This window comes from Pinus tabuliformis, chromosome 1_2 (assembly GCF_031772625.1).
Source record: "Pinus tabuliformis cultivar Carrire ecotype Pingquan chromosome 1_2, CPIR1, whole genome shotgun sequence".
NCBI classification, from domain to species: Eukaryota; Viridiplantae; Streptophyta; class Pinopsida; order Pinales; family Pinaceae; genus Pinus; species Pinus tabuliformis.
Window position 1 is genome coordinate 747,504,371 of NC_142298.1, and position 22,970 is coordinate 747,527,340.

A 22,970-nucleotide genomic window follows, 5' to 3' on the forward strand; every position below is an offset into this window, starting at 1 on the left:
ATCAACATCATCATCACCAACTTATACATGACGAAATTGCTACAAAAATGACTCTCACAATGCATTCATAACAAACACATAGACAATGGACATGCATGGATTACAACACATTTTGCCCATCCAATCCAAGTTCTTGAACCTGGGAGATCTAGTACCAAACTTTTGGTATTAGATATCACCCAAAGAGAAGATAACCTGATGTGATACCAACCTGTAAACACCCCTCCCACATTTACCCAAATTCACAAGCTTGTCGGGGTAAAGATGAAAGGAGGAGCTACTATGACCTGACGCAACTTCCTAGATCTAATTATGGAAGTGGGTCCGACTATTGACAATAAACTGAAAACTCACCACATCCTACAAGGGCTACAAGTCACTCAGAGGTTGAACAACCACCCCAAGTAGCCAAACCCTGATCTATGCCTTTCTTTCTCAGCCATGGGCCCGTAACCACAACAAAGCAGCCATGTGATTAGGAGCCTCTAACTGCATGCACAACACTGCATCCATGTGGTTGCAACCCAATTTATCTAATTCAGAGGGTGTGGTCCTAGATTCTGAGCCTAAATTCTAGGTCAGCCTCCATACCACTTCTAAGAAATCAGTCAGACTTCCTAGAATGATATTTGACATCAAGAAAAATCCATTCATACAAAACTTGATGAAATACTTGACATATCCAAGTCTAACCATGATAGTAATTTCATTAAACATGTAGCAAACATGTAATCTACAGGTCATGAATGCATATATAAACATAGGGGTCTGAAACTTATTTGAGGATCACCAATAAGGTCTAGTTCCCTCTCATAATGGTTGTAATAACATCTATTAGTTCATGCATTCATTAACTATTTATCAACTAATCAGAATATATCAAGAGCCATAGATAATATACATCATATAACCAACATATTAACTAGAACAACATATAAAGAATGATAGAACAGCCATAAAAGCCACATAATCTCAAGTACAAGTACTCATAAAATACAATAGGAAAAGAGCTCTTACTAACATATGCAAAAGCCAACCAAGTCAGGGACTTCCACGTACCACCCAACCATGGATTGGGCTTAAACAAATATCTCTTTCATCCAATCACACTCACATCATATTCTAAGAATGAGTGTGGTATCTCATGGAATAAACCAAGAAGAATAAAACTACGGATTCCAGAGGCCAAACCACCTCAACCTGTAACCAATGATTCCACCTCACGGCCAGACATCACCAACTCCAACCAGATCGGTCTCTACCCAAGTTGTCCAAGGCTTTAGGAACTAGTAACTCAACCCACAACCTTCCAGGGCTCCAAATCATTTGTCCAACCCATATCTAGTGCTAGTGACTTAACCCACGAAGGGCTTCAGAGCTTTTGTCCAATCTAGGCTCTAGGACTAGTAATTGAACCCAAGATTTTTGAGGGCTCCAGAGAATTTTTTCCAACCCACAACCATAAGGAATTATGAGAACCAACCAGAAAATAATCAAGTGGAAAAACCCACAGACCATGGCTATCCAGGAAATGACAAGGCAAGCTAAAGCCATTGTCAATCTAGGCAATCCTCCATGCCTGTATGATGGACCATAACCAAATAATCACATGCATATACAATGCATCCATAAATCAGCAAGGAAACTACACATGTAACCTGTTACCCGCAAAGCAATCTAGTTGTAGTTGTTGATCCACTTGTTCCCTCGTGCTTTCCTGATTTTCATTTCCTTCTTTCTTTAAATCCAAAGTATTCCAAAATGCTCCAAGAGTGCTCCAAGAAAACTATAAGTGTGCAAGAGTATGAGAGAATGAGGGAATAGAGAGAGAGATCCAAAACTGAACTGACAAAATCTAAACAAACAAAAGTTACGAACTAATCCTCAAAAGCCTTTTTATCATTGAGGTCTCTATTTTCTTCAATTTCATCAATTTCTCCTTAAATTTCCCTCACATGAAATTATGTGACCTTTCACCCTCCTTTCTCTTATTTTACATTATTTTCATAGTAAATTCCAATTAATTCCACTTTACCTTTTTCCAATTTCCTTAGCCATTAATTAATCACCAATGATACCCCATCACTATGTTTTACCCAACATTCATCTTGGAATACGTGTCCCATGACCTTGGTATTATTTTTTCATTTATTAACTTTATTACATGAACTTTTGATCCCAGGGTGTTACACTCATCGACTCAACTTGAACCTCAATTGACCATAAAATTCGAGTTCCATTTAGTAGAATTAAAGTGAAACTATGTTAGCTTTCCCCAATGTCAACTTGTGCCTAGCCTCTTTCCATGAACATCTGGTAGTGTAACAACCAACCCCCTCAACCAAACGTTGACTTCACTTTCTCATTGAATGGATCCCTATTGATGAGATTTGACTAATATACCATGTGATGCATTATACTCAGTCCTACTCAGAAAAGACATTCACGGTCTCAAAAATGACGAGAGCTGAAATATTTATAGCTCTCCAACTAATTGAATTCACACATTATAATAGATTAGTCAACAACATTATGCGGTTAGACATGATTAAAAGAATAGATTTATTCTTCATGAATGTAATAACTAACAAAAATTCCTCCCAGGCCCCTCTTAATCATGAGAGTTATACATATACATAAAGCATCTGACCATAGATAGACAAGAATAACATAGTCCTCTATGTTACAAACACGCACACACACACACATATATATGGCAGCATAATAATACTCATGTTTTCAATGCACCAAGTACACAAGTAAACAACTTATCTTATTATCTTCAAATGAATAGTAAATAAGAGTGGACGTCAACTCTCCACCCAACCATAGACTAATTTCACTACAATCTTTCTTACACTCGACCACCCTTGAGTTGGATTCAGAGTTTGAGGAGGTAAATTTTCAGGATTTCTCAACTATTCATACATGGAAAGGGTCTATTTATCATGTGATATCTCTCTACAACTCCCCACTAAAACACCATAGTGACCTCAACTAATCACGCAACAACTAATAGGTATCAATAAAGACACAAATCATCGCATTTTATATTTGGAGATGGGTGACATAAGCACAATGGGAGGTTTATTAATTGGATTAGCTATGGTATGACTAAAGAGCATACTCATCTAGGTAGTTTATCAGTGGGTTGTAACCTAAGCACTATCAACCCCAAGGCTACACCTGGTGTTTATTAGCCCCATCTAGTGCCAAAGTGCCTCAACCTAGCCAGTTGTTTTGCAACCAAACAATTTCCCAGTGGTTTATCATCCCTAAGGAAAACCATTATTCAGGTGGTCTATTAGTGATCCCTTATGGGTTTACCAACTCAACAAGAACCTAAGATTCACTAATCCATTGAACTCTCTGTGACACACCTCAGACATGCACCTGCATTGGCCATAGTAAAAAAATAGATAACGACATACACAAGTATAACATAGGCCTTTGTAAACTCAGGGAATTTATTTCATGAGTGTAGAACACAGGTTCTCAAAGAGTCTGAGTCTTCTATGTAGCCACACCAACTACTAGAGTCACTTTGTTTTCTTCCTACTATTTTTGGTCACTCTTTCTCAATACATGATCATCCATCCAATAACTCGCCCCCATCCTCAAATGCTCGACCTCCAATGATCAACTCATGATGATAATGATCAACAAATGATCCCCTCTTATCTCCACACCAAGATTTTCTTGCCCAAATTTTTTCTTGCATGTTGACCCTATTAGCAAGATTCAGGGGAGTAAGTATGTTGACTCTTCCTCCGCTCAGGAGGCCCATCTCCTCCTTTCAATGATTTCATAATAGTTTCATTAAACCAACAAATATTTAGGTGATGAAATAAATGTAAGGTTTGGGTTTACAATAAATATCCTCTTCCTCAATCCTCTGAATCTGTGTCTACTTCTCAGCCTATCAACGTGTTACAATTCCACATAATTTATGTGAATTAAAATTCATAATGATATTTACCATAGGGTTAGCTATAGGGATTGTCACATTCTCTTCCAATCAAGCCAAATATCTCCACCAACTTCCAACCTACATGACCACTCACTTGACGGTACTAGACTTTAGCATATTCTAAACAATGAATCCGACCTTCATTTAGAGATTATATCAAAACCCCAAAGAGCCTGAAAATTTCCTTAACTCCTATCCAAGGATCCTACTTGATCTTAACTATTTTTCCATTACCAATACTTCAAAACACCTATTCATGAACAATAGGAAAATATTTGGCCAAATCCTTCAACATGATAGAACCTTTTGATGGATTCCTAGAACACCTCTACCAATATTTGATTGACTAATTTTGTGAACACTTGGGTTTCATCACATTTCTTGATGGGGCTTCATTATGAGTAAGCCTCCACAAACTTCTAGCTAACATCGTCACAAAAATAAAGATATCTTTATACCCCAATCCCCCTAAAATTTTGGAGTATCCAACTGAATCGACTTAACAAAATTAAGCCCCATATTATGTGAGCCTGACCTCGGACAAAATACTTATTATATTTGAGACGATGGAGGTCTAAAAGATCAAAATCCTCTCAAGATCCAATTTATGTAGAACCACCCTCCCATCAATGGAAAGGAGTCTACTAACCCTCAACACAATTCTCACCTCAACCTCATTGAGAATCCACAACTAACCTACAACTATGAACCCATTAAGCTAATGAAAAAAACCAAGATATATAGCCAAGATCTATATTTTTCAGAAGAAATGAAAATAAAACATGTAAAATCCATGAATATAACATATTATTCGAACATTTCAAATAAAAAAATTCCAATATAACTATGTTTGTTGGGAGGAATGATTGTTATCCTCCCTTCACAAGTTCAATTTTGACAAATGAAAATAATAATAATATATATTTATTTATGTATCTTTTATCGCACTTATAGTAACCAAATGTGTTTACAACATAATAGAAATAGACAATAAACTAAATTAAAAAATTTAAATTTATGAAAATGAAAAATAAAGTTAATCATCATAACAATATTTTTTAACATTATATTTGGATGCACACTATCGAAAATACCCATCTAGATCTTTTCGCAGGAAAGGAATAAAAGACATGTAGAATCCTTAAATATAACATGTGATTTGAATAATTCAATTAAATAAGTCCAATTATAACTATGTTTATTGGGAGGAATGATAATTATCCTCCCTACACAAGTTCAATTTTGACAAATAAAAATAATAATTAACTATATTTATTTATGTGTTTTTTTATCACATATACAATAGCCAAATACATTTACAGCATAATATAAAGACATAATAAACTAAATTGAAAAATAAAATATATGAAAATGAAAAATAAAATTAACCATCATAACAATATTTTTTAACACTAGATGTGGATGCACACTATCAAAAATACGTAACAAACTTTTATGTATCCCTCTAGTCAAATTGGAGGCCTATAAATCATCTCTTAGCATAGAACACCTACGCTCACAGAGGTCACTCACATAACATGGATCATCAAACATACCAAAATAACTTAATTGTATATTATTCATGGTTTTAGTTGTCGTTTTGATGTCAAAAGTAATAAACAATTGTTAGATTATATCCCTGCATACTTGGGAATATGTGCCATGTGAAATCTCCCTAGTAATGAGGGAGCTTGTATAGTGTCCCACTTTTGGGGATTGATTCCCAAACTAATGATTTCTCACTATGGCTGCTCCGAAACCATTTCCTATGCTTATCACCACAATTTAGAATGTTCCACTTTGCCTCCTATACTCTTTACAATGATAGAACACTTTGAAATGAGTTTATGGATAGGAGTGTTTATTACGCAACTATGGATTTAACAGAGAAAATGAAAGTACCGCAATTATTAATATTCATATAAGTCACAGATTCTTTCATTATGATTACATCAATGATATTTTTTCCAAGAGCAAGGTTTTCAACCTTAGTGAAGTCATTTAGACTTTTATAAGTAAGAAAAATTTTAAAACCAAATAATTTATAAAATCGAGTAAAGTTATGTTTCAGATTATTAGAGGAATCAAAATTTAAAGGGAAATAATTTTCTTCATCAACCTTTTTTTATCACAAATAAATTCATTAACCTCAAAAGACTTTTGAAGTTAAACAAGTTTTATTTTGAAAAAATTATGATGTTCAAAAAATAGTCATGACTATTCAAATAATATTTATGCGTATAGTATTTCTACATCATATTAATTGGAGATTTAATATTGTAAATATAAAAAATTTGGTTTTTTTTATCTTTCAATAGTTAAGAAAAACCTCAATATCTCTAATTCACATACTTTTAAATATATGGTAGGTCATTATGAAAAAACTACTATCCACCCTATCTTTGTTGAATTAGAGGATTTTATATTATAATAAACATTTAATTAGGCTTTTACACTTTATGAAAGTGCATCTACTTTTAAGTAAAGAAATGAGGTATGCCCCGTTAAATTTTAATTTAAAATGATAAGGTTGGAAATATTTTTCAATCTACTAATCTTGTTTTAATCTCATAAAGAATATTACAACTCCAAACTTGACAACAATGAAAATTCTATGATAAATATGTATTAAGTAATTTTTTCATATATTAAATAGTTGATTGTTTTTATATTTACTTTGGAGAGCCTAATAAGTTTTCTAACAATCCACTATTCTCTTTGTAACATTATGATCCTACTTTAAATAACAATTGAAACCAACATATAAGTACTGAGACAACGTCTATACAAGGGCATTATCATCATAGCTAATTGGAGGACAATTGTTTTTCAAAAATCTAAGTATCATCATTTTTATTTAGTTTAGTTAATAATAATGGTAATGAAATCTTTAAATATCTTAGGAAAAACTTCAATAATAATTTTTTTAAAGAAAATGATATCATCCATTATAAGAAAAAAAATCATGAATTCTATTGTATGCATCTCAATGTATGTGTTTATATCTAAAATTTGGTATACTTTATTTGTATAAATATTCAGAAAAATAGATGAAATATGCCACTCATTCTCACACATATACTATAATTAGTATTCATTTTCCATACTATGCTAAATTTCCTTTTATCCATAACATTTTCCCTAAAATTTAAAAAATAAACTAAATTTTCCTTTCTATCTCTAACGTCCAATAACTCTAAAAGTGGAAAAGTGAAAATTTATAACATATTGATTCAGTAAAAAAAATTAAATCTTTTATGAAAAAAAAAAAAATTATAATGAAAATAATAACACCAATAATGAATCCTGTCATATCCATATTAACGTATAATTCTTCTTTCTAAATATTATTATATTTTATTTCTATAAATATATAGAAGGGTTGGAAAAAATATGACACTCTTTTTAATATTAAAATTAAAATTAGTATTTATTTATCGTATTATTTTTTCCCTAATAATTTTCATCTGAATTTTAAGAGCTTTCCCTTTAATATTTAAAACTCAATATTTGAAAGCATAAAAAAGTGAAATTCAATAATTCAAAGTATAAAAAGATGAAACTATATTATGTTAATATGTGAATCAATCTTATCTTTATCATTTTTATTGTTTTTTTCAATTGTGGTTCCCTTTTATAGGTAATAATCAAGAGCAGATCCACTCAAAGAAATCTACAAATTTATCCTCTGGTTAGGCTAACCTACCCGTTGGTTTATCCAACTTATTTGGTTGAGCCTAACCTACCCGTAAACTTATATGGTGAGACTTAACCCCAAAAAATCCACCAATTAAACTATCCCTTAACATTTTTATTCTTTTTTTTCCGAAGGTGGTAAAACCTATCAACTCAGGTGTCAAACCAACAGTGAGGACAGCCATCTCTGGCTGCTATCCGCGAATGCTGGGTTTGACTCATCACTGTTAAATAGGAAAACCACGCCACCTGGCATAACCCTGCTGGTGGTCCGTAATCGGGAGCAGGCTCTCACTCCTGCCAGATGCCTCTGGGTCTTGGGCCGTTAACCTGTTTCCTTACGTCCGAGGAAGACGAGCTCTTAGCCAAGCAGAAGCAGTTTTACGGCATACTCCACTCTTAGCCAAGCAGAAGCAGTTTTACGGCATACTCCAGGCCGATAACATTTTTATTCTTATTCTAAGATAATTTTATTTTAAATTCAAATTATTAATAAAAAATATTTCCTATGAGTAATTTCATATAATAAAAATAATAATATTTTAAGCCAATCTACAACTTAAACAAAAACTCATAAACTTCTCGAATTTTGTTAATCCAATTAGATACGTAAAAGATTAGCAAGTGATGCACGTTATTTTTTCTATAATTTATTATATAAATGATTAGTTATTGATGTACGTTATTCATACGCATGGCAAATCATTGAGAATTGAGTACGCAAAGCACCTGATTAAGAATGTGTCTGAATTAACCAGACGAGGGAAGCCACATCGTGTGGTTGACGTCGCTACAGGAAAATATGTATCTCTCACCAAATATTTTTTAGCCCAACCTATTACGCTTTTTCAAACCACTACTTAATGCGAGACAGAAATATTTGTCTCGACTTGTGAAGTGATTACGGCCTTCGCCCAATAAATTTGTATCATTAAATGTAGCACCACTGTGAAACACATTGAACATTCCAGATATCACATTGAGTTGAGCAATAGTTATTATTTGTCCCATCAGACCATTTAATTCTGTCTTATTTATTTTTCCGAATCAACTTAGTCGTTTAAACGTTTTTTTCTCCCAATGTTAGGTGAATGTGTTAGCTACAAACATGGGGTGGCAATGACATAGACCGATAATTATAATTTGCAAAAGAAACGACAAAGGAATGGCTGGGTTCGGAAAGTGGAAGGTAAGGACCCGAATTCAGGAGGTGACAACGATAAATTCCAGGGATAATCAACCATTAATTCCAGGCCAAGGAGTGGGAGGATAAAGAAAGGAATTGCAATTGAAGTGCAGAAAGGAACGAACTCCTTTCTAATGTAATTCCTCATATCTCGGGTCCCTGATCACCGCATTAAAAAGATCCACATTCTCGTAATTCGTTTATTATCTGTCACAGATCTGACACACTCCCTGAGGAGATGGAGTTGCCTCGAATTCCAGTCTCTTTAGTTCCGTATTTGTTCCTGTTGTGTATACGGTTGCTTTTGTTCCTCCAATCTGCAGAGTCGACACCGATTTCTGCCGCGGAGCTGCCGGAGTATCATTCTCTGGATGTCGCGGCTTGGCTCATTGAGACCAAGATGGCGCCCGCGCCGGGCGGAGTTGAAGATGAAAAAGGAGAGACGAAGCGGAGAGGGACAGCCTGGAGCGTACATGTGGTGCACAGGGATAGTCTTTTGGTCAAGGACGCCGCCAACGTTACAGCGTCCTACGAGCGCCGGTTGGAGGAAAAGCTGAGGCGGGACGCCAGACGGGTCCGTGCGATTGAGCAACGGATAGAGAGGAAACTCAGATTGAAGAAGAACCCGGCGGGGAGCTATGAGAACGTGGCTGAGATCACTGCCGAGTTCGGGAGCGAGGTCGTGTCGGGGTTGACGCAGGGGAGCGGTGAATACTTTACTCGTATAGGTGTTGGGACGCCGATAAGGGAGCAATTCATGGTGCTCGACACGGGCAGCGACGTGATCTGGATTCAGTGCGAACCGTGCAGCCAGTGCTACTCGCAGGTGGATCCCATATTCAACCCCGCTTTCTCCGCTACCTTCTCCACAGTCGGCTGTGACTCCGCCGTCTGTAGCCAACTCGGTGCCTACAATTGCCATGGTGGCGGCTGCAAATACAAGGTCTCTTACGGCGACGGCTCTTACACCATCGGCAGCTTCGCCACCGAAATGTTGACATTCGGCGCCACGTCTGTCCGCAATGTCGCCATTGGCTGCGGCCACGACAACGTCGGTCTCTTCACTGGGGCCGCCGGGTTGCTCGGCCTAGGAGCGGGGCCGCTCTCCTTCCCCTGGCAGCTTGGCACCCAGACGGGACGCGCCTTCTCCTACTGCCTTGTCGACCGGTCGTCAGAATCCTCGAGTACTCTCGAATTCGGCCCGGAATCCGTTCCGGTCGAGTCGATTTTTACGACCCTGCTGACGAATCCCGTTCTTCCAACTTTCTACTATGTCTCCCTCGTGACGATCAGTGTCGGTGGCGCGCTCCTCGACTCCGTTCCACCTGAAGTCTTCCGCATCGACGAAGCATCGGGTCGCGGAGGGTTCATCATCGACTCCGGCACCGCCGTCACGCGCCTTCCGACAGCCGCCTACGATGCCGCGAGGGACGCCTTCGTCGCGGGCACTCGACAACTTCCGAGAGCCGACGGCGTCTCCATCCTCGACACCTGCTACGATCTGTCGGGCCGAGCATACGTGATGGTTCCAACCGTGGGGTTCCATTTTTCCGACGGGGCGACTTTAATTCTTCCGGCTAAAAACTATATGATACCCGTGGATCTCACGGGCACATTTTGCTTTGCCTTTGCGCCAGCCACCTCAGATCTCTCCATCATGGGGAATATTCAGCAGCAGGGCGTTCGTGTTTCCTTCGATTCCGCCAAATCTCTCATTGGTTTCGCTCCCCACCAGTGTTGATAATGGCTCTATAACACCCTGCTTAGTCTGCAACATACTATTAAATAAAATTTCCTAATAAAGATTTATATGTCCGCAAACGCATGCGTTACATTAATTTAGATTTGTCTCGTCCGTAATTTATCGTAAAACGATGTTACAGCCCAAATCCAGTCTGCAAGTTTTCGTTCGTTCGGGCAGGAATGTGATTATTAGGTTGTAAAGCCAATTGCTTCTGTTGATTTTAAGGCGCCAGTCCCTTTCAAAAAGCAGAAGCTTTGGTCTGGCTGGCACGAGTAGTTTCAAAATGTTGAACTTTTTTGTGTTGTTAGGAAGATCAATATAGGAATAATGGTCATCTTTCCTGCACAAATTTAGTTTTGGCAAATGAAAATAATAATTATTTTTATTTATTTATATATCTTTTATTACACTTATAATATCAAAAGGTATAATGGTTATCTTCCTTACACAAATTTAATTTTAGCAAATGAAAATAATAATTATCTTTATTTATTTACATCTTTTATCACATCTATAATAACTAAATATATCTACAACATAATAACTAAATATATCTACAACATAATAAAAATAGATAATAAATTAAATTGAAAAAAAATAAATTTATGAAAATAATAAATAAAGGTAATTATCAAAACATTAAATGTGGATATATGCTATAAAAAAAAGCTAGATCTTTTGGAAAGAAAGGAAGAAGTGATGCTAGATGAAACAAACACCATGCTCGTTAATTTTATATAAATGAAAAGGCTAAAGTTTATATAAATGAAAAAATTAAAGTGAAATAAAAATTATCAATTTTGATACTAGTAGAAACATTATTATTTATTTAGTTGTACTATTTCTATTTCCAACAACCTAATTTTCAATTTTCAACATTATTGTACATAATTTTTTTTCGAGGAAATCATGTGACCATTAAGAGAATAATGGAACGCATAAATTTGCATCTAATACAAGTCATATCTTAAATTTAAATTTGTATCTAATAGAAGTGATATTTTAAATGGTTAAAAAAGGTAGATAGTCACCAAAATACTTATTTACCATTTGTAAATCTAAAAATGTGTAACTTGAAGAATGAAAATAGAAATTTAGAAATCCTTGATTTATATACACAACTAACAATACTCTTAGATAAATCTAAACTATCCTTATTTTTTTATTTAAAAAAAAATGTAAATTCCCAAAAAAGAATAGACCACCTAATGAAATTGTATCACTTATAATAATGTCAAGCTAGATATTCCATGCACTCTACAAACATGGTTGTTAAAACCAAAGCTTAGCTACTAGAAACAATGATGCAATGATAAAAATATAGTATTTTACATTATTTACATTATATTATTAATGTTTAAGATATATAGAACTCGAAGAACTCCTCTCTAAACATATCCCAAATTGGGGTTACAATGTTGCTTAAGCTATTGTGTTTTAATATAACGATTATTGTAAGAAAATTATAAGAAAGAATGTTGTAGGAATAATTCTAGCTAAAATCATGGCAATAACTATTCTAGTTTGGGGCAATAAAGGATCCCAATGAGCTCGTTAGCTTTCTACTTTATCCTTGGTGAACACTCCATCTACAACAAAAAAAATAAGTCTCTCAAGGGTGCCCATCTTCAAAACTTTTCTTAGGAGTTCTTCATCTACAGAATTGAAGCAGATTCCCTATATAAACCCAATTGCATAATCCATTGCAATATCAGACACAACTGACAAACTTCTAACAATAATGGGTATGGTTAGAGCATGGCCAAATATGGAAGACTAGCCTTCTGAAATGATGGATAGTGCCTCCAAAAACACCAAAGATTACTCTACCATGTTTGTGTCCACACTTGGAAGAATCTCAATCAAATGAGGGACAAGACCTACTTTGGCCATCTTGGCTCTATTTTTATGCATGGTACATAGAGGAAATAATTCCTTCATCTTGAAACAACTTTAGTAATCCATTTGTGATTCCTTCTCTTGATCTAATTACTCTAGCATAGTTTCTATCATTTTCCAAATTTTCCACAATAGATGTTGCGTTCATTCTAGTCTCGAGAGTGTATTTTTCCAACACCCGTTCTAGAGTGACAAGCACAGAAGGTCTAAGGCACAGGAGTTTCACTTAATGAAACTCTAACATAGCACGTGCGTTCGTGGCATACTAAACAATACCCTTAATTTTACTACATATTGGAAAATACCTCTAAAAATAACATTATTTAACCCCCTACCAATACAAACCCAAAACGCCTTCCCAATTTAAAAAGCCCCTAATTTCACTAGATATTGTAGATATCCATTTTTTCATTAACATTTTTATACCCCTTCATATTCATATCTCTTTATTTTCATTAATAATGGTAAGGAGATTCTGCACCTAGAAAGAATAACCTAAATACTATGTAGCTGAAAACTTGAAAATTTCAATAAAAAAGAGGTGGATATAAGTTAGTTGATTTACAATTACATACTGTGGAAATTTTGAATGGAAAATACATAGATTTGAACTCTCAATTGCATATATCTTCTATTTAATACTGAAAACGGTACACTAGAACAGTTCAAAACAAAACCTTGATAATCAACACAATGGCACACCTTTCATCTCACTTATAGAATAAGAAGAGGAGAGAAAATACAATGAATATGGACACATGCAAAATCCTATCTACTTGGACTTTGTCAAATCATATCCCTAATATGATCACATAGTGTACCATAGTTGCATGGTAATAGTGCCAAGTAAGTGTGTATCCATCAAAAGACGAACTGGAGCATGCAAGCATGCATCCCTTCCTTGAGATTTATGTCTTCTACCTAAGATGGGAATTTCTCATGCATAAGTATTCTAATTGACTAAGGATCTGCACCCTCTTAGTAAGAATAGATCATGCATGCTAAAAATAACAAAATAAAATCTCTAATAATAGAAAAACTCTATCCAAAACTGAAATTACTAAATTTGAAACAACATCTAAACTGGAATTAATTGAATGTGTGACATGTGTGCCCTTAGCATGCATGCACCCTATTCCAAACAATAGTTTATTTCACTATATCCTGTGGCATGCATGTACCCTCTACCAAGCACTAGGCGGTATCACTATCTCCTTCACTTTCATTCAACTTATTCATCACTAATCTAAGGAAAGGGTGAAGGTGCCTTATTTGTTGTCTTCTCTATTGCCTCATCATTGGGAGCATCAATAACTGAGCAATAGGTCAAAAATATTAAAACACACATTAGGCATAGATCATAGAGGTGTTAGTAATGTGATGCATGTTTATTCTAGAGCAAGGCTACTTGGAGAAGGAGTGGGAGTAGAAAGTGGGAGTAGAAACGAGAAGTGGGAGTTAAAGCAGGAGCGGGAGTGAGAGTTTCAAAAGCTCCCAGGATGGGAGTGATTTTGGGAGTAAATTTTATATAATATATATTTTGATGCATATATGTCAACAAAAGCATGTAGAATGATGAATTTGTGATAAAAAAACATAAAAACATGGACTAAACCATATAACATCATTCATCTAGTAGTTATAATCTTCATCAACCATAAGTCCACAAATTACAAGTTCTCATATATATAGCATGTAAGGGTGCACATAACCAAAATAACATAGAGTGCAATCCATCTCTGAACCAAAAATACATCAAAAAATAGGCTCTCGATGGCCTCTAACATTCAAAAATTTCATGCTACAATAAATACCTACATATCATCAAAATCATTTCCTATCTTGAGATCTTTGTCATTAATATCACCCTCTAAGAATTAACATAAGATAGAAAAAATGTAGCATGTCAAGTCAAGATTTTGTTTGAGTGACGGGTACATTTTTAGTAGGGTCATGATAGAGGAATTTGACAACTAATTTCACTAACATCAAGGTAAACAGAGGCCTTGGTTCTCTTGAATAAATAAAAGTTCCATACCCTAGTACATGACAAAATCTAATGGAAACATTTCAATGCCCCCCAATCCTGAAATCTTGAAAAACTAATAAGTCTATTGGATTTTGAGTGAGATATAAAATTCTACTTTATCCATATGAAATCTAATGAGGTCTGAACCACTCTCAAACACCGTGAGTCATTTATGGTAATGTTAAAAATTTAAGTAAAATTATGAAAATGAAAAATAAAGGAGAATGTCACTTTTAATTTTAAGAATTTAACATTACCATGAATTGCATGTCAACACTAGGGCCATAGGTTTTAATATTAATCTACTACGGACCTAATATTACCATAGTTTTTTCTTTCTCCTTCCCACTCTCGATACTCCCACAACACTCCTGAACCTCTATTTCTCCAACCCACTTGTTTTTTTCCTCTGCGTGCCCAATGTATTCTATAAACAATACCTTATAATGCACATATTGTCATACAACATATAAAAACCCTTTACCCCCCTATTATATGCTCAATATATTATTTCACTTTTTCTTCATTTTTTATGCCCCAATATGAATGCACATGATATGGTATTGCTTTGTCAATGAAGCCCCCCGTGGTCTAAAGAAACCTGTTTTGCTAGATATATCATCCATATAAAATTTACCATATGTAGCAAACTACAAACAATAAATGTTTTTCATAGAAACACTTTAATGATGAGAAAATTCTTTTACATCTAAAGAAAATTAAAAATTGCTTGCAAATTAAATTAAATTAAGTAGTCCATACATGAAAAGGGAAAAAAAAAATGCTTATGGAGAAGGAAAATATATAGAAAATTTGCATGCAAATCAAGAAAGTTCATAAATTCTAGCAAATACTAATAAAAACAAAATCTCCATTCAAATAATGAACCTACTTAAAAGTTGCTAGCAAATTTCAAAATATATAAAAAAACATGTTCATGTTACAAAAGCATATTTGTAACAATAAAAAACTATAAAGAAATAAAATAAAATAAAATAAACTAAAAATTAGATAAAGAGGATCCATCATTAAATTATTTAATTGAAAAAGATGAGTTAAATAACTAAAAATTAAATGAAGAATTTCAAGGATTAAAATTATTTATTAAATAAAACATGACAAGAATATTATTTTGTTAAGAAAAGGTTTGCAAAGCAATAATATAAATTAAAATGTAGGAATATTAGAAAATAATGCTTGCATATAAAAATATATGGGACCAACCGCCTGCCCCTATCGGGAGTTATGCCAACGAGGGCGGGCGGTTGGACGCAATCCTCGGGTGTATGGCCCATGGGGCCCAAATTTTCTGCCATAGGGGTAATTGGGCTTTTAAAGCATTCAACATGTTGCACCCGAAACAATGCGAAAATGTCGCTTAGTGGTTCTTGAAAAGGCAGAATTCGTAGAACAGTTAGCAGGAAATTCCAGTTTGTAGGGCAGTCAGCAGCAAAACTTCTCTAGAGCATAACTTTCTCATATTTTAGCCAAATTGAGCCCAACAAGAGCCCAAATTTGGGTTTTTTACTGTTCTGGAGCCATTTGAGACATTATTTTTACATTCTGAGTATTGTAAATCCATGAGATCACATATTTGAGCACTTAATGAAAGAGGCCAAACATTGGAAGCTGAATCAGGAGATGTAGCCCAGGAGGGGTGAACTCCTTTATCATTTTGTTGTCTTGTGTTGTTGTGTATGGTATATTTTTCTCTGTTTTTATGTTGAAAACTGAGTTTAAAAACCATTAATTTATGTACTTTTGCAAATTGATCCATTTCCTAAAAGACATAAAATTTACTTGCAAATTTTCAATAAACCTTCAAGTTTGTAATACAAATCAGTTTGGTATCAAAGCTCAAGGTTATTTTGAAGGTTTTATTTTGTTTGCAATTGTTTTCTAATGCTTACAAGTTTGAAGCTAAAAAGAGGACAAGGAGTGCTTGTAGAGCCAAATCCTCAAGTGGGTTCAAGGAAGCCACACATATCTCAAGCTTCACCAATCATGGCACATGAAGAAGGTCATGAAGGGATGTCTGAGGATGAGAGAAATTTTAGAATATCTTTCTTTGAATTTTCGGAAATGGTGAAAGTTCTATATGAAGAGAGGAATACAAGGTTGCAAGGAGAGAGCTCAAACCCTCCAAAAGGTAATGGAGGATATGGTGACAAACCTCCACCTCCACCTTTTTCTTCACCACCATCTTCACCCTCATCTTCTACTACTTCAACCCCTTCATATACTCCTCAAGGAACTCCAAAGGGACATGGTAAAACTCTTTTGGTAAATCTTTATGTAAAATTTGAATTGCCTATGTACAAAGGGGAAGTAGATGCTGAGAAATTGGATAATTGGGTTCATCATCTTGAATTCTATTGCAGGATTCAACAAATTGATGATGATTCCACTAAATTTCAGCTTGATTCTTTAAGGTTGGAAAGTGCAACACTCATTTGGTGGGAGGCCAAAACTCAAGAGGATCTCAAGAAAAGTGGTAATATTATTTCCTCTTGGAATTATTTTTTCATTGCATTAAGAAGACAATTTTATCCATTATCATACATGCAAAAAAGCAATAATGGACTGGAAAAATTTTAGACAAGCAGAAGGTATGAGTGTTCAAAGTTATACCCAAGAGTTTAGAAGAAGAGCTCTTATTTTGGGTGTAGCTTTATCCTCTCAAGACACACTCCTTAAATACATAGGTGGTTTACATAGTTACTTGAAGCATACAATTCTTATGTTTAACCCTACAAAGATAGATGAAGTATTTGTACAGGCAACTCATTTAGAAGCAAGAGGGAAAAATGTTCCTCAGGAGACTAGTGAGAATCCATTTAATTTTGGAGACAAAGGATAGGAGACATTGAAAGGCAAGGATAAAAAGAATGCTTCAATCAAGAAAGAAGGAGAAAAAATCACATGTACACAATGTTCAAAAGAATGCCATGATGAAGACCATTGTTGGAAACTTTAGCCCAAGTTGAGATCCAAAATTTTTAACAACAATGAGAAGGAAAATATTGTTGCAATAACTCAACAAGATCTAGGATTTGATTTTGGAGATGAGACAAAAATCACAGCCATGGGATTGAGAGGTAAGGATTCTATTACAAGTACTAGTTCTTCTAGAAAGCCCATTGAAACTCAAAATTAAAAAGAAAGAATTGAGCTTTTCCATATTAGGGTCATAACAAAACATAATAAAGTAGATACTATCTTTGATAATGGATCCCAAGCCAATCTTATTTCAGAGGCTATTGTCAATAAACTAAATTTGGAAACCATTCCTCATCCTAAACCTTATTGTTTGGGTTGGGTATGTGACAATGCCAAATTGCAAGTGACAATAAAATGCATACTTAAGTTCACTATCACTACAAATTTTAATGATGAGGTAGAACTTAATGTAGTAACACTTGACATATGTGAGATTGTTTTGCGAAGCCCATATATATATGATAGGAAATCCATCTTTCATCACCATGAGAACAAGTCCCATTTGTTTAAAAATGGGATTGAGTATATTGTTAGAGCACATCACAAGAAGTTGAATTTGTGAATGTTGGACAAATGAAGAAGCTTGTAAATGATAGTCAAAATTTTGCATTATTAATGATCAAACACAAAGATGTTGATGAATCTGAAGCTTTCCAAGTATGTGGTGTAAAATTCAAACATGATTTAGTTGAGGTTGTTAACACGTGATAAGATGTTTCAGGAGTCTAGCATGTTGCCCCATGAAAGAGGAAAACAACATGAAGTTCAACTGCAGTAGGATGCATCACTTTTGAACATTGGTATGAACAAAATGCCAGTGTTAGAGAATGCAGATATCAAGAAGCAGATGCAAGAGCTACCTGAAAAAGGGGACATTAGGTCTAGTACACATCCTTGTGGGTCTCCTAATGTGTTGGCTCTAAAGAAGGATGGTACATGGCGATGACGATCACAGTGTGTGGATTTTGGAGCTTTGAACAAAATCATGGTGAAGAAATGTTATCCTCTTCCTCACACTGATTATTTGTTTAATCAGTTAAAGAATGTTGTTTATTTCACTAAGTTGAACTTGCGAAGTTGTTTCCATCAAATAAGACTTGCTGAAGGTGATACATGGAAAACCACTTCTAAGACAAAGCTAGCTTCATTGCATGCTTTGACAAGGGTGAAGCATGTCTCTCAATGGGGAGGCAAGCAGCACAAAGCCTTCAATGTAGTGAAAGGTAAAATCATTACAATATCAATTTTTGTGTTAGATCTTAATCAACCATTACAAATTCAGTTGGTGAATCAGTTGGTACAATAAAATTTTGTGAAGAGTTAAGCCAAGTACAAGGCTAGACATGATAAGCATCGTGTTGACCAGATTTTTTAGGTTGGAGATGAAGTAAGGCTTTGCATCAGCAAAGAAGAGTTTCAAAGTGAAGAGAACTTGAAATTGGATAAGCCTCCTTTGATTGAAGATCAAGGAGAGAATGTTCAGATTCTTGCAATAGAATTTTTATCTCTTGAATATCTTGAATAATTACAGCAAGATACTATCCTTGACAAAATAACAAGAACTTCAAGAACAGGGAACGTGGAGTACCTTCGTGTGGGGATCAAAGGTACAAATTCAACCAAATCCTAATGGATTGAGATTGGAACAGTGAGGGAACTGTACCCTCATCTTTTTTTTGATTGAAAATAGGCTTTCGGAAGTCCAAAAGCTTCCAGTGGGGAGGAGTGATCCAAGGGATCAGTAAAGTGCTAAAAAATGAAAGTGCTTAAAAGTGCTCAAAACTAGCGCCAAAACATAGATCTCTTCGACCTAAATCCAACGCAACTTGAATTGATCAAAATTGATACCATATGCTCCAGATATCACATTCTGGTCGTTTTCCCAAACAGGCAAAATTTTGGCAGGTTGAAGTGCAGGAGTACTGACTGGGAAAGATGGCTTTATTTTCTAAGCCAATGGAAGGCTGCCAAGTGGCCTCACTGGATTGGTTTGAATTATCAGTTCATGATTGGTTGAAGGTTCATTGTGTCAGACCCATTATAGGGTGCCATGTGGTCCAATCACGGGCTGCCACGTGGCACCTCGGGGGTTGACTAAAATTTTGTTATAGCCCGAACTGACCTTCGTGGCGATAAAAAATGAGACCTATTTCCAAACAGAGGAGTGCCTTACCAACGTGTTGCGGGTGTTTCTTAACCTCTATAGCTCACCAACTCTATTTAAACTTTCAATGTTTGACCATTGGGGAATGGGGTCGGGGCTACGCCCCTGGCCCCTAGTCACCTTACACCTACAAGACCACAAGCGAAAGGGAGCTGAGGGCTTATGCTTACCCCCTACCCAAGGTTCTGGAACCTTCCATAGAAACAAAGCAAAGGTGTAAGGTAAGCGCTTGAGGAAAAGGGGGCTCGGGACAAGGCTTAGGTCTAGGTCATATGTGGTCGATGGAACCGTGGGCGTGGAAGAGATAAGGTGAAAAGCCACGTGGTGCGAAATTTATATAGCTTGTGCCTATATCTTTGCAATGTAAATTTAAATAACTTGTGCCTATGTGTGTGGTCCTCTTTTGTCTTTTAATGGAATAAATCCATAAAGCCACATGTCATTTCATGGTTATTTACATTTTTGCTTTTTTATTTTTGTTTCGGTAATGCTTTATTTTGGGTAATAATATTTTTTTGGCACCACCCCGTGTAAAATATCTTCGTTTGAAGAAGAATTTATTTTGATATATGGATTCGTACAGTTATTTATGTTTTTCTAGTTCCATGTACTTATAAGCTATGTGAAAAGATAGTTGTATGTAATGTAATAAGGCCCAAAAGTAAGATAAATTAGAATAAAAAGTCTAGCTTCATTGATGAGACATCAAAGAGCTTTTCCTAGTCGAAATCTTAAGAATATTATATAAAATTGTAGCTAATTCCTTATTGCATATAAAATAAGATTAGGAATTAATTATAATTAATGATGTTCATGTACTTAATTTAGATTTAAAAAGAGTTCTTGCCATCAGAGAAATAATAAATGTAATTTATTTTTTTTCCAATTAAGTATAATAATCGTTGTAATGCAGAGCAGTTCACGCTTCTACGGTTACGGTTATGGTTAATTAATTGATTAAGTGTTTGCTATAATGCAGTATAGTTTATACTTTTATGGGTATAGTTAATTAATTGATTAAGCGTTTGTATTTGCATTGGGCAAATGCTTCCTTCACACAATGTCTTTTGCATACATTTTTCTCCACATATGTATCTCTGCATAACCACCTTTACATGCTTCCTCTGCTTATGCTTATTCAATGGAAACTTCCTCTCCACAACAACCTTCACACAACTTCCTCCTCCACAAATGCTTTAAGATATTTTAAAATGGTTCACCTTTCTATAATAACTTTTAAAAGCCCCCTAGATTTCATTTCTTAATTGAAACAATCCGTCTCACAAGAAAGAAACATTAATATAATTAAAACTATGGACAATTAGGAGAGAAGCTATGGACAATTTAATTTTTTAGCAGTGACGGGAGAGAGTAACAATTGTGTTGAACACGTTATGTGGGAAAGATATCTAGGCATAGATATTAAAGGGTGGTCACAATGTTCTAGTTTGTAATTCCGATGCGGTTAAAGCATAGTTACACGGGTACTGTTCCTGGGCATTGGAGAGTACGTATTCGAATCTTTCTTGTTCTTGGGAGCTTGGGAGTTGATTGGAAACGTTCCAAAATCGTTGGGAGCTTTAATAGGTACTTTGGATCTTTTCAGGAGCTTCACTGCAACCGATTTTTGACTTGGGAGTTGATTGGAAACGTTCCAAAATCGTTGGGAGCTTTAATAGGTACTTTGGATCTTTTCGGGAGCTTCACTGCAACCGATTTTTGACGTTTTGAGAGCTTCACTGCAATGAATAAGTGCAAACGTAGGTGTATTTGACATTGCCAGCTTGGGTGCTACTTAAACTGATGGAATTGTGTGAAGGGAAGGGTATGCCGCTCGGTTTAGATTTGGATATGGATCTAGAACTAAGAGAAACAACCTGTTTATGGAAAACCCTTCTATCCAAATGAAGATGAGGCATGTGGTCAATCCTGATCTTTGTCATTGGAAAGCTATTCATTCTCCTCATATACCCCGATGGCAGATGGATATAAAAGAATTTAGGAAGATTGTTGGCCACTGGAAAAACCAAAAGAATTTAGGAATATTGCTGGCCACTGGAAAAACCATCATTATCGCCCAAGCTGAATGGAAAAAAGATGGAATACTAAAGAAAAAAAATAGTTCAAATTATGAAATATAAATATTATTAAAAAAACAATTTTTAATTTAATTTTCATATTTATTTAAGTACAAAATATATATTAACTTGGAAATTTATAATTTTATTATACAAACTTTTTTTAAAATAACATTGGATTTAAACTCTAATGTTTTAATTTTTTTTAATTACTATTAATATATATTTTATTTTTTCTTGTCTCTATTATAATTAGAAGTAATATATATAATATTGGTGAGGTTACATCAAGGGCTAAGAATTGAACCAATGACTTAACATATAGCGTTGCATGAAATCACTTAATAATCGAATATTAACAATCTTTTTTCAGGTTTGGGAGTTCTGCGTGTTTCTTTGCTCTTTCTTTGCTCTAAAAGAATTTGATGGATTAATATTTTGATTTTTTTGACAATGTTTCAAAGTTCAATCTTTTACATGAAACAGAGAATTGCGTCTGATGAGATTCATGTTTGCGGATTTGTTTGCGTTTGATGCCGTCCTTTGCCAATATATTAAAATTTTAATTTAATTAATTTCAATAGAAAACGATCGATGTAAAGTGCCTATTAATTTAGTTAATTTCAATATAAAACGATCGACGGAAAGTGCAATATAAAATGACAATGACAAATCATCGGTCTCCATGATGGAAGCAACTCAATAAATTGTGACATTCGCACTTCTGTAAATTTATACACATGACAACGATGAAAATGCACTTATTGGGACTATTGTAAATTAATAAATATAAAAATGAAGAAAATTTACTAACAATCCTTAAATATGTTTTTATAAGTAAGAATTAATTCTGTGTTCAATTGACCGTGATATTAATTATGATGATAATATTAAAACATAGATACTTTATACGGTTTCATTTAAAAATTTAGTTATAATTATTTTATTTAAAAATTATTATTATGGTTAATTTATTTTTATTTAAAAATTATTATTATGGTTAATTTATTTAATTTTAATGGTTTTATAGTATTGTTTTAGGATGGAATTTGTTATTTTTGTGATTTTATAAAGATAGAAAATTAAAAGTATACTTTTTAAAATTATTTAATTTATACTTATATTAAATTTAAATTTCAAAATATATGTCATATTATCATATTTCTTAATCTTTTAACTCAACTTGGTAAATTTGGAATGTTTT

The 22,970-nt window shown here is 34.6% G+C and overlaps 1 pseudogene; it reads left to right on the forward strand.

Moving 5' to 3' along the window:
* The first annotated feature begins 9,090 nt into the window (after window positions 1-9,090).
* Window positions 9,091-10,604, forward strand: LOC149207925 (protein ASPARTIC PROTEASE IN GUARD CELL 2 pseudogene; annotated as a pseudogene).
* Window positions 10,605-22,970: the final 12,366 nt, after the last annotated feature.